The sequence below is a fragment of the Mus musculus genome, chromosome 10, assembly GCF_000001635.26.
Source record: "Mus musculus strain C57BL/6J chromosome 10, GRCm38.p6 C57BL/6J".
Taxonomy (NCBI): domain Eukaryota; kingdom Metazoa; phylum Chordata; class Mammalia; order Rodentia; family Muridae; genus Mus; species Mus musculus.
The window spans coordinates 69,152,901-69,165,989 of record NC_000076.6 but is presented as its reverse complement, the minus strand read 5'-3'; the positions used below and the strand labels follow the sequence as shown (position 1 = coordinate 69,165,989).

The 13,089-nt window shown below is 42.4% G+C and overlaps 1 protein-coding gene across 2 annotated transcripts in view; it reads right to left on the bottom strand.

Annotated features, from left to right (window-relative positions):
- Rhobtb1 (Rho-related BTB domain containing 1) overlaps nt 1-13,089 on the bottom strand; it is a 140,734-nt gene that overhangs the window by 125,802 nt on the left and 1,843 nt on the right. For both annotated transcript variants that reach the window (XM_006514048.4, XM_006514049.4), the window contains exon 2: nt 10,459-10,552. The gene's annotated coding sequence lies outside the window, so the exon portion shown is untranslated. The remainder of the gene's footprint in view (nt 1-10,458; nt 10,553-13,089) is intronic.

Genomic DNA, 13,089 nt, shown 5'->3' with positions numbered 1-13,089 from the left:
TTATTAAGGCTCGCCTCATCCATCAAGCGGAAAAAATAAAACGCTGATATATTTTATAGTGCCACTGTGAGGAAAGTGTATAAAATTATGGCAAACCAGTTTATAAACCATAAAATGCAGTATGAACATTAAATTAATAATATTTGTACTAATTCAGATTCAACACCCTCTGCATTAAATATAACTTTTTTGCCTATTGAAGCATGCACAAATCCAAGCTGAGGCTTTTTATTTAATTTTTAATGGTGTCTTCAGAATCCTTCAAAGCTTCTCGGGAGCTATCAGCTAGGTTAAAACATTTTACTGGTTCGCTCCTCCATTTTTGAGACAAAGTTCTTAGCTGTTCACATCCCTTGGGACATTTCCAAGAGGCTTTTTTTTTTTAAAGAGCGTAAGATCTCTCACTAATGGGGGCACAATATTGCAAAGGGAATAGGGGTCCAGGTTTTCTTTAATTCGGTAGAAGATATATTATCTCGCTCTGGGCTTTGCTTTATTGCACGTGGCAAATGGAGATGGAGGCTGATATAACAATCGAAGGTGGTGGTCTTTGCATATTTACGCTAAACAGACCGCAGTGCCAACCTGAGAGGCAAGGTCAGCAGCAGAGAGGCAAATCAAGGTCCTATAGCTCTGGCACTGCTCACAATGTTGTGGGTTTTTCAGGTAAAGTCATACTTTTTTCCCTTATGCCTAGAAACGCCACTAGAGGGCACAAGAGAGAACTGAGCAGCAGAGACTGGAATCCTTTTCTGAAAGGAGGCTTGTTTAGAAGACTTGACTTTAGCAAACCTGGAATCCACCCAGCACTCTTTAACATTTTCAAGGTCCCTCTGCGAAATGATAAAACATGGAATGGTATATATATATAAAGAATTCTATATTATATGTGAGTACGCTGTAGCTGTCTTCAGACACACCAGAAGAGGGCATCAGATCTCATTATGGATGGTTGTGAGTCACCATGTGGTTGCTGGGACTTGAACTCAGGACCTCTGGAAGAGCAGTCGATGCTCTTAACCGCTGAGTCATCTCTCTAGCAGCTCCTCATGCCTTTTAATGGAAGGCATAGATACAGAGATTCTATCTCCTCTACTGAGAAATGAGAAATGGCTGGCCAGAGATGTCTCAGACACTGCTATTCTAACCAGTGTGTCACATGACATCACTAAGAAAAAATCCTTGTCATGAACTATATTTCCAGTTGTGGGAAGGTAGATTTTTTCCCCCCTCTTGGATCAGCATTAAGTGCCCGATATTTGTTTTATGTGTGGAGGAAAATGTTCTCGGCTATAAAGGAAATATCTTCATTTTTTTCTTTTCATTAACTATCAGTAGGCTTGGTGTTTCCAATCCTCCACCCCATCATGATTCGCCCAAGAGTGTCCTCATTGGGAACCTGATTTGTACTAGATAACTTACTATCTAAGTGCTAACCGTGTTCTTGTCTGATCACAAAAATATTAGGGCCAGGAAAGTGGCTGAAATGCAGACTTATCCTGTTAAACTCCATAGGGGTAAAGACAAGAAAAATGAAATGTCATCTGCTTCCCAAATCTAACAGGGAGCAAAATTTTCCATTTTCCATTTGCAATATGTCCATTTTCATGGCAGGGTTATGCTGCCTCCGTCACTATGGCTCTGTGGTACCATTTGAGATCAGCTTTTATCCTACCTCTTAAGTTACTCTTTCTGCTTAGAGTTACTTAGGCAACTTGGGTCTTACCATAATGGAACTAGGATAAAGGTAGAATACCAGACCAAAAAAATGAAAGGAAGGCAAAATAAAGCGTTCAAGGTAGAGAGAAAAAAAGTTAATAAAGATATAAGCCAACATAACTAATATTTGTCCATGAGTGCAGCACTTGGGATACCAGTAGGTAAAACCAACAGCAATCCCTACCCTCTCGTAGTTCATGTGCCAAAAAGGAAAAGGGAGTTAAATGTGAAATTTATCTGAGGGAGACATAAGTCATGTAGAGGAGTAAACTGGGAAGGAAAAAAAGCAGGGGGTGGCGGTATGTGTAACAACGTTTGAACAGAGACTAGAAGCTGAGGACAGCTATATGCGATCAAGTCATACTGGAGAACAGTAAGTGAACGTGCAAAGGCCCTGAGGCAGGCTGAACTTAAAAGACGCAGAGGGTCTGGGACAGACTAAAATTGGGGAGGAGAGAGAGAGAGGGAAATGTGGTCTAGGAGGCCAGAGCCTTTGACTCTGCATGATGCAGAGAACTGTTGGAAGATCTGGAGTAATAGCAAGATGGTGAACAGCCACTATTGCCGTGAGAAAGATGGGGGGAGGGGGCAAATATGTCCGTTTAAATGAATTAAACCGCATAATTATGTCTGCCCACATTGAATGGATCTGATCCAGAACTGGATGACAGATAAGAGTTTGCAATGCGGTGCAAACACATCCAAATATTGTAATGGTACAAGAGTGTGTAGAACTTGCCACACCATGAGAATTCAGTATCAATGCCTTGCTACAGTGCCAACTGTCATGTTTGAGTGCATTTTTAACTAAGGATAAAACATGTGATGTAAAAGCAAAAGCAAAGCAAAGCAAACCAACCAACCAAACAAAATGTGCTCTTTGGCTGGAGAGGTGGGCGTGTAGGGAGAACGCTTGGGTAACATTCTGGAAGCCTTGGGCTCAGTCATCACCACTGCATAAAACTGGGCGTGGTGGTACACTAGGGACGTGGAGGCAGGAAAATGACAAGTTCAAGGCAATTCTAACTGCAAAATGAGTTTGAGGCCAGCCTAGGCTACAAAAGACTGCCTCAAAAGAAAAACAAAATACCAAACAAAAGCTAACCAAAGAAATAGAAATAAAAACACCATTCATGCTTGGGAATTTCAAGTACACACACACTACACACACACACACACTACACACACACACACACACACACACATCACATATCACACACACACACACACACACACACACCATACACGCCACACATGCATACACACTACACACACACACTACACACACACACACACACACACACACACACACACACACACACACCACACACCACATATCACACACACACCCCATACACGCCACACATGCACACACACTACACACACACACATCCTTTCCCTAATCTTGTGTAGGATGTGGTGGAAATAAACGCCTTTGTATTTTTGGCAAGCTGGAAAGGAGGGACAATGAAGGAGCCTTGCTCCTGGGCAAAGAGACAGAATTTGCCTTAGACTTGTTTTTAGTTTCACACTTAAAGCACACTGGCGGCAGGAACAGAAAAGGAGTGGATATTCTTCAAGGAATAAAGGAAACAGGAAACTGAACACACCCGAGACAGATGAATTTAGCCCGCCTGCACCCAGTCCTTGGAACCATTAGATTGCACCTTCTCTCTCCTGAGGGTGTCCAGGTTGAGAATAAATGGGGGCTGAGAAAGAGTCAAAGTTCTAGGTAGGAGTGGCTACTGGGTGCCGCTTCCCTCTCCGAAGTAGGTTACTACATTCATCAGGGAAATTTTCTGTTGAGTTATAATTACATGGCTAATTAAGAAAGGGATTATTAGCTATATTAGATATGCCATAAAGAGAGGCACATCATTTTTCTTTAATTTTGGAAATTCACCTTTTTTTTTCTTATAAAAATTCTCGCTGGGAAATTAGATATTTAGTATGTTTTCTTACTCCTCTTCTCTTACCTCCTCCCTTAAATAAAAAAAAAAATTAGAGACAGGCAATGTCTCCCTAAGTTCCCAAGACTGGTTTCAAACTTCTTCCTCAGTCTCTTGAGTGGTGGCATCTGGGTGTGTGCCGGCGTGACTGGCATTTCATTTCCAGGTCATCTTAAGTGAAATGAGTCAAATGTTTTGGTTTGTTTTCAAGACAGGGTCTCACTCTATAGCTCTGGCTATCCTGAATTCGTTATGTAGACCCTGCTGGTCTTGAACTCACAGAGACCAGACTGTCTCGGTCTCTCCAGTGCTGGGACTAATCGCGAGTGGGAGGGATGCTGCTTGAGCTTATATCTGCATAAACAAATGTCTCTAGGCACCACAGAAGTGCTCTACAAGGACAACTGAAGGTCGTCACAGCCACCATATTAATGCAAGATACCCAGGATTGCTTTTGAGTCAAAGAAAAAAAAAAAAAGAGATGGAACCAAAGACCATTATCTTTTATTAACTGCTTAACATCTGCCAAATGCTTTATGTCTCATTTAGTTCTCCCAACACTCCTGTGAGGTGGTGATGTACTCATTAAACGGGCAAGAAAACAGCTCGGAAAAGTTACATAAATTATTCAAAGTCCTGGAGCATGTTGGTCCCAACCTTGAACTGCAAGCTCAGGTCTTTTGACCCTGAATTCTTCTTCTTCTTTTTTTTTTCCCCCCTGAGGCAGGGTTTCTCTGTATAGCCCTGGCTGTCCGTGAATTCACTTTGTAGACCAGGCTGGCCTCTAACTCAGAAATCCACCTGCCTCTGCCTCCCAAGTGCTGGGATTAAAGGCGTGCGCCACCACTGCCCGGCCAACCCTGAATTCTTGTTAAAAAAGAATCTTCTCTACTTAAGATAACTTAACATCAAGTCAAATGTGTGTGTTTGTGTGTGTGCTTTATTCAACTTGTTTTGAGATTGTCACAGTCATGTCTCATGTAGCTAATGTAATGAGCCCTTACACCAGGCATAAAGCAACTCTACAGAACTTCATTTGTCCAGACCCAACTCTGTTTTCCAAAGCAAAGGCAAGGCAACCAGAAGGCTCCTCATAGTAGCAGGAGTTAAAATGCACCACAAAGGATTGCTCTGTCTTTTCTTGTTCCTTCCTCACTTCTGAGAACACAGACGTCACATGACAGATGCTGAACTTTGATACCATCTATCCTTAGACCTAGAGTGGTTAGGCATTAAGTAGGTCAGCACCTAAAAACAGGTCACCCAAATCAGGTGCTTGGCTAGTCAGCACAATGTCCCTGAGAGGGCTGGCTACCGTGTTTGCAGTGTTCAGGGTAACACCTGTGTATGAGTCTCTTCCTTCTTAACTCCATCACAGGAACAAGAGCATTGGCCTGTCCTGGTATTTTTATGAGGGATTGTGCCAGGTACCAAGCTTATTCCATGCATGTCTTTCACTAAGCCTTTCTCAGCCTTGTTACCTTGACCTCTAGAGCTGAAGAGGCTTTGTTGTGGGGGCCTGTCCTGCGTGTCTGTGATGGTTTGTATATGGTTGGCCCAGGGAGTGGTACTATTAGAACATGTGACCTTGTTTGAGTAGGTGTGCTACTGTGGGTGTGGGCTTTCAGACCCTCGTCCAAGCTGCCTGGAAGCCACTCTTCTCCTAGTGGCCTTCAGATGAGGATGTAGAACTCTCAGCTCCTCCTGCACCATGCCTGCCTGGATGCTGCCATGTTCCCACCTTGATGAGAATGGACTGAAACTCTGAACCTGTAAGCCAGCCCCAATTAAATGTCCTTATAAGAGTTGCCTTGGTCATGGTGTCTGCTCACAGAAGTAAAACTCTAGCTTAGACAGCATCTAAGGATAGTCAGCAGTATCCGAAACTTGCACTCACTAGCCACCTGCTGTATATCCGCTAATGGCCACAGCCAAGATTCTTGTCCTTATAAAGTATTGCTGTGGGGGCAAAGACAACCCACTCACTGAGAACTGTTTGGCTTCTACAGGCCTTTAGGAGGTAGTGCTATTGACCTAACATTATTGAAGGGATCATTGGCTCTGTGAAGTCAAAGGAAGATGTCTAAGCTACCATGATGGTAAGCTAACAGGCTCAATGGCTGTAGACCATCTTAAGGCATGCAGATGATTTCAATGCAGAAGACCACGGCAGTGCACGAGGGTTGCTTGCACATAGTAGATCACCTTAATGCACACATATAGCATTTATGCATGTTGCCCACCTCAAAGTATGTATCCTGCCTCAATGCATGTAGACAACCCCAATGCATCAGGCTACCATAATTCAGGAGACTACCTCCATGTATGCATACACCTCCCTGTGGGTATACCACCCCGATGCGTATGGATTGCTCAATGTATTTGGACTTCCTCCACTTCAAGGACTCTTACTCTTTGCATGAAATTCACATATTAATTTCATTGCTCCTTTCCCCTCCCCCTCCCCCACTCCCCTCCTGTATTCCACAGTGAAGATGGAGGAGTGGCAAGAAGTGGCCTTACATGACACATCACACAGAGCTTGTACGGGTCCCATGATCTTTTATTCAACAGATTAATTCCATTTTAATTGGAATTTTGGAAACTAATGAAAAAAAATTACAAGTGTAACTTGGTACAGTCTCAGGGTTCTTGAATCTGTCTGATTTAATTTTAACCAATTAGTGTGCCATTACGGAGGGATATTATGCTTAGAATCAATATTAAGCTAAACACTAATATTTTATTCAGTATTAAAAATTTATACAAATGGTAACACAAGTGCTTTCTCTAAGTGAGAGAAAATGCTTCCTTAGGGTGATTCCAGCAAGAGAGAAACTTGTATCTTTTTAGGAAACCATCGCTATTAAGTTTTATATAGGTTATTGCTTAAACGAAGGAGAGTTAATTTAATAAAACTTATTTTATTTTATAATATGTGAGTTTTTCAGGATATTAAACTTTCCTTTTCAGACCTTCAGTATAATCCTGTGTTAAGATGGTAACAGTCGATGCCTGTCCTTTAGGATCAACCTGAGCAGATCTACCTTTAACACTTGTCTTCATTTTAGGGTGCCATTTCTTTCCACCTTTTTTTCTTTATCTTTCCATTTGGGTTGTGTGGTGGCTAGTGTTAATTGTCAACTTGACAGAACCTAAAATGAGCTGGGGACCGGCTTGTAGGTATCCCTGTGGGAGATTATCTTGATTACTTTAATTGATGTGGGAAAACCGTGTAATTATCGTGAAGGGAACCATTCCCTGGGCAGGAACCTTGGGCTATGTAGTGTAGAGATAGTGTGTTGAGTACTAACTTGCATCCTTCCCTGCTGTTTTCTGCTGGCGGATGCCATGTTTCCAGCTGCTTCAAGCTCCCACTCTCTTGAGTAGCCTACCACAATGGGCTGTTCTTTGAGCTGCCAGCCAAATTAAAACTTCCCACTCTTAACCTGTTTTTCTCAGGATATTGTTTTATAGTAACAGGAAAAAAGTATTGCTTATACATCCTTTCTGATTTGTATATACTCCTAGGTTGGAATTTGAACCCAAATATGTCCAGATTCTGCTTTGGATGTCTTCCTGGCAAAGATGAATACATCTAGGTACCTTGGAGCAAGCCGAGGCACATACTGAACTAGACAAGCATCCAATAGCTGCTTAGAGATAGCTTTATTAGGCGTGATTTCTCACGGGATTCAAAGCTGTTTTCCTCTTAGTGTTCATTTCTAGCCTTTCACACTCCCCTGGGCAACATGCAGACCCTGCCTCCACACTGATTGCTATTTCTCCTGCTTACACAATTCTACTCTTGTCTCTTTGGTACGTTTTTTCAAGCTTCTGAGTAAGGGTGGACAGAACCATTTCTGTGGTATAAATCGATTATGGAACTTATTTCCCATCTTCTCTGTCAAATATTCGGAAGCTCTCTGGAAACTCTACCCTTTAAAACGTCCCTGACTTTGGGGATTATTATAGCTCACCTTTCAACCTTAGAATTAGAAGAATTTGGCATATATTTTTTTCTTTTTGGTGGTCTCCCAATTGGGCAGACAAGATCAATCTTCCTAACATGCCTTTTTATGAATCATGAAGGAAGATCGTCAGGTGGGAAGGTTGTAAGAGTGGGAGGGCAGGGAAGAACTGAGAAGAGGCAGGTCTTCTGGACATGTTAGGGTTGTGGTGCGGTCCCCAGAGGAGACTGCTAAGGCATGAGTTCACACCAATAGAAAGTCCTTATTAGCTGGGAGACTATACTAGGTGTTTCGGACCCCAGTGTATCACGGAGTCTTTCCCAGGGTGAGCTTTTAAGCACAAAACCATGTTCTGGGTTGACATACTTCAGTTAACAAGAAGTAGAACTACAGAAGCCAAACAGCAAAGTTAGTACGTTGAGAGACTTTCTCAGAGTTATGGACTTTGATGGATTAGCCCTTTGCTTCCCCTTTGGCAGGAGGTGCTGTCTACCTGCTAAGTTTTACAGCCTGAAGGGGACTTCCATCATGGAGTTGGTTGTGCTATGGCCTGGGGTCCTGTTACAACAAGACAGCTGTGATCTATGAGCTCACAGAAGGTGTGGCTACCTGCACACCATCAAGCCAGTCAGCAAGGGGCTGGGAAGAGCTCATGAGCTCCACCCCCCGCTCCTGATGGAGAGAGTTGATGGCTTCTGGGGGGAGGGAGAGTCAGTTTTCTTTAAGGGTGTGGCACTGAGTAGGCCAACCACACTCTGATGGATGGCTCCGTGCCCAGGCATTTATGGGCAGTACAAGTTGGACTCAGTGGGTTATCTTTCATTTTATTTTTAAAGAAGGTTGAGGCTGGGGTCTAAATACACCCATTCTTGTACTGTGGACTTCCTTAGTTTTTGTTTGAAGCCCCTATTTGCTATGCCTCTGTGTTCCTCCCTTCCCCTCTCTCTTCCTCTCCAGGTCTCTTTTCCTCTACCTATGAACCTATTAAAAAAAAAAAAGAGTCCATGAGGTTGGGAAGGGAGGGTGTTATGGGAAGGGGAGGTTGGATATGATTGAAATACATTGTAAGTATGTGTGAAATTTGCAAAGAATTCATCAAACTCTATTTCAAATATATGCACCCTGAAAAGCTTGCCTAAAATCCTAAGGGCACAGTGACAGTTAAAAATAGGCTTGCAAAGTCAAAGCAGAAGGAAAAAAAAGAAACCCAGAATAAATAGAACTTACTGAAACATTAGAAGTCAGACACATGTTCAGCAGAAGTATACTTACCATCACAAAGAGAATATTTCACATTTAATAGGTTGACTTTTCTAAAATACAGGGGCATTTGAATTAGCCATTTTTATGTACATAGCTGTTCTGAAACTCCCTTAAAAAAAGCAAAGGCCAATGCCTTAATAAGAGGCATTATGACACAGACCTATTTGAATCAGGCTTATGAAAAACAGGACTGGAAAAGTTGAAATGCCTGCTGCATACACTGCAAATAGATTTAATTAATGGAAACCCCAAGGACGGAACTTCTTTAAATAAGCAATTGCGTAGGGAATTAACAGTGTAAATAGGATCCTGACTTATTAGCGCAAGTTCCCCTTCCCCCCAGTCTGAGATGTAGGGGCAAACACTCACTCACCTACGCTTTAAGTTAGGTATGCACACATGGTGACACATGGTGACTATGGGGCCCTAGCACATTTAAAACCTTTTAATAACTTGTTCACAGACTGGGCTTATGTTTACCTTTGCTTTGCAAACGCTGTATTTATGGGCAGATAAGATATGGTGCTTTAAACATGTCTTTTCAGCCTTATGTACAATTTTTAGACACAGAATAAACCATTTTTTTTTTTCAGGGACCCTTTCCGAGCTCTTCCATACATCCAATCTATATGCTAATACCAGAATATTCTCATGGTTTGTTATTAAGGGTTCCCCTAAGGACTTCTACTTTGTAATGTTTTGTTGAAGTTACTCCGTGTAGTTAAAGGTAATAAAAGCCACATTTGTCTAAGAGTTATCTGTAATTCAGCCCTCACATACATTCAGGTATGCGTACTTCCCCAAGCCTGGAATAAATGAAATGCTTACAATATTCATAGCTACACACAGAAGGCATTTCTGTAAAATATGCATCAGAACATTAAATATAGAAATAAAAATAAAACATGTTGCGGACTGAAATTAACACATACGTTTGTGGGTAGGCAAGGCAGAGTCGGTCTGGGGAGAAGAAAAAAAACCTACCAACATTGCCCCTTTTCTCCAAAAGCTGATGTCTCCTGTTCACTCTGACCTTTGGCCTAGCCACTTGCAGAGTGATCATGCATTTTTTGAGTTGAAGACAGCTGTTGCTGGGGCCAAGACGGGTAGATACTCCAAGAGAGGCATCTGGGAAGAACAGGAGCGCTACCGAACAGCAATCTGTCCATTTCTAAATCGTCCTTGTATGTGGCCATGATGTTTCAAGGACCACATGTCAGTTTTGTGCACAAAACTCTACTTGTGTATAAAATATGCAGGGAAGACTCATGTTATTTTCATGATCCCAACTCCTATGTAGGTCAAGATGACTCAAATTGTAGATCAGAGGAAACATGTTCAACTACAATTTATAAAACCCATGATGTAATGTTTAAAAATGGAGTGTTCTTATTTCATTTTTTTTTTTTTTTGTGAAAATGCAAACACCCTTAACATGAGTCTGGTTGCTATTCATATGGTGTGCCATCTTTACGTAAAGCAATGTTTCTACATTTTTAAAATATATATATACTGTAGAATGCAGTGCTAATTTAGTCACACAAATTAGTACTTACCATGCAAAAGGGAAAAATAAGCTTCAACTCCATTTTCATTACTGAAGACAGCCTGGTGAAGGACGCGCGTCTAGATGCCTCTGTGTTGCAAAACCTAGGAAGGAGGTGGAAGCAGGAGACACATAGTGAAGAGAAGAAACTGCCGATACAATATTAGCTCCATACACTAGTGGTGATTCTCCATCAGGACAAGAACTGCTCAGCCAGGACATGCCATTTGGAAATCTCCCAAAGAATTAGTGTAAGAGGGGCAGAAAGTTACCCCTCTTTCAGGGGAGCAGGGGAAAAGGGCTGCCCTTGGAAGCAGGATGCTAGAGTGAACCCTCCTCTAGGGGTCTTTATTACTATTAGTATTATTATTATGTTTTAATCATTTAACCTGGACTGGCCTCAATTATTATTATTACTTTTAATTCATGTAGCCTGGGCTGGCCTCAACCCTTGATACATAGTTGAGGATGTCCTTGAATATCAGCTCCCATGCATCCATATCCCCAGTGCCAGGACTACAGGCAAGCATCAGCAACATGCCATGTTTTATACAGTTCAGGGGATGCAACTCAGGACTTTGTGCATGCTGGGCCAGTCTGTGCCAACTGAGTTCCATCCCTGCTCCCATGTCCTCTCAGTAGGATTGTTCTGAGGATCCAGGGAGGTGAGGAGTGGAGAGACGATCCGGTTAAAACAAGGGCCGTGGCACTGAGCTAAGATTGAACTAAACTGGCCTCCAGTCATCGGCCCTCCAGCCAAGCAGACACTGAATACTGGCAAAATATAACCACGTAAGGCAAGTGCCAGCTGCCACCAATCAGGTGGCTTTGGGTTGTCACTGTCTTTTCTCTGGTTATAACTTATCTATTTGGAAGGATGGAATCTTCTGGACATGTTTGTCTCAGAGTATTGTTGGGTCATAGGTCCTCATTTCATTCTCTTCCCCCCACCCCCACGTGTGTGTGTGTGTGTGTGTGTGTGTGTGTGTGTGTGTGTGTGTAGTGCTGGGGACAAGGATACATTAAACTGATAGACACAACTGATCTCAGCCTTTTTTTTTAATGAGGTACTTATTATGTTTGTACCCTGACACATTTTACCTTAAGGATTTGATATGGTTTCCAAAAATCAAGTTTATAAGATATGAGTAAAAATCAGAAAACAACATTGAAAATAAAAAAGAAAAAGAATGCACATGTACACATACATACATGCACACAGAGTGACATATACATGCACACACTCAAGTGCACACACATATACATGCACACACATACATACATGCTCACATACATGTGCATACAGGAACAAGCACATATACACAGATGTATACATGCACACACTCAACTCCATACACACATACATGCACATATATACACACATATGCTCACATGTGCATACACACACACACACACACACACACACACACACACACTGGTCAACACAGTCAAAGTAGCTAAAAGTAGTAGAATTTGTATTTGAATTTCTTGGCACTTTGGGGGGGGGGAAAGAAGGCATACATTTTTAATATCCCTCCGAAGAAATCATGTCATTTTATCACACTCTCTAGAGAAAGCAAGTATTTCATCCTTCTGGCATGAAATCCATTCCTAGAGACTTTTTCATGTGCAACAGCACAGAAACGTTGAGATAAAATGGACTATTTATAAATAGGAATGGCTATATGAAAATCAAAACACAAAGTAGCACTTTTCTATGGAGTCAGTGGTTATTTCTATGAAAAGGGTGTTATTCCTAAAGATGAACTTGAAGCTTGGCTTGGCAGCATCACAAATATACTAGAATTATTCAATTAGCAAATCATTCCCGTCTTTCCTCTCTCTGGGCCTTCCTAACAGACAAGAAGTGCTCTCTCTGTCTCTCTCTGTCTCTCTGTCTCTCTCTCTCTCTCTCTGTTTCTCTCTGTCTCTCTCTCTGTCTCTCTCTCTGTCTCTCTCTCTGTCTCTCTGTCTCTCTGTCTCTCTGTCTCTCTCTCTCTCTCTCTTTCTCTCTCTCTCTCTCTCTCTGTGTGTGTGTGAGACAGAAGCCAGAGGATGACTTTGGCTGTGGTTTCTCAGGGGTCACCCATCTTGTTTCTTTGAGACTTCATCTCTCACTGGCCCCGAGCTCACCGAGCAGGCTTGGCTTGCTGGCTAGATGGTGAGCCTAGGGGTTTTCTTGCCTCTACGTCCTCAATGCTGGGTGACAAGTACATGGAAACACAGCTAGCTTTTTGTGAGTATTCATGCTAGCCCAAATTCTTACCAACTGCACTCTGCCCTCAGCCCCACAAAGATTACTCCCTTTATGAAATCCCTTCCTCAGCACTGTGGAAATCCTTCTGGGGATTCTAGGTCAGTCAGTGCTCATTAATAAACAGGGCACTGAACTGGAAAGATGAACTGGGGACCACCTCTGAGATAGTCCCCACAGCCGTACAGCAACTTCATGGGGTTGTTCCAAAGGGGTGGGGAGAGCAAGGGAACCGATCTCACAGGATGATCAACCCAAGAAAATAATGCCAGGGAAGATCTCTTCTCCAACCCCACATGTTTCTCTTGGCTTCCGTAGAACCTCATGTCCTGTCTATCAGAAAACTCACCTAACTCTCATCATCTGGCTTCTTTCCATGTCCCTTCC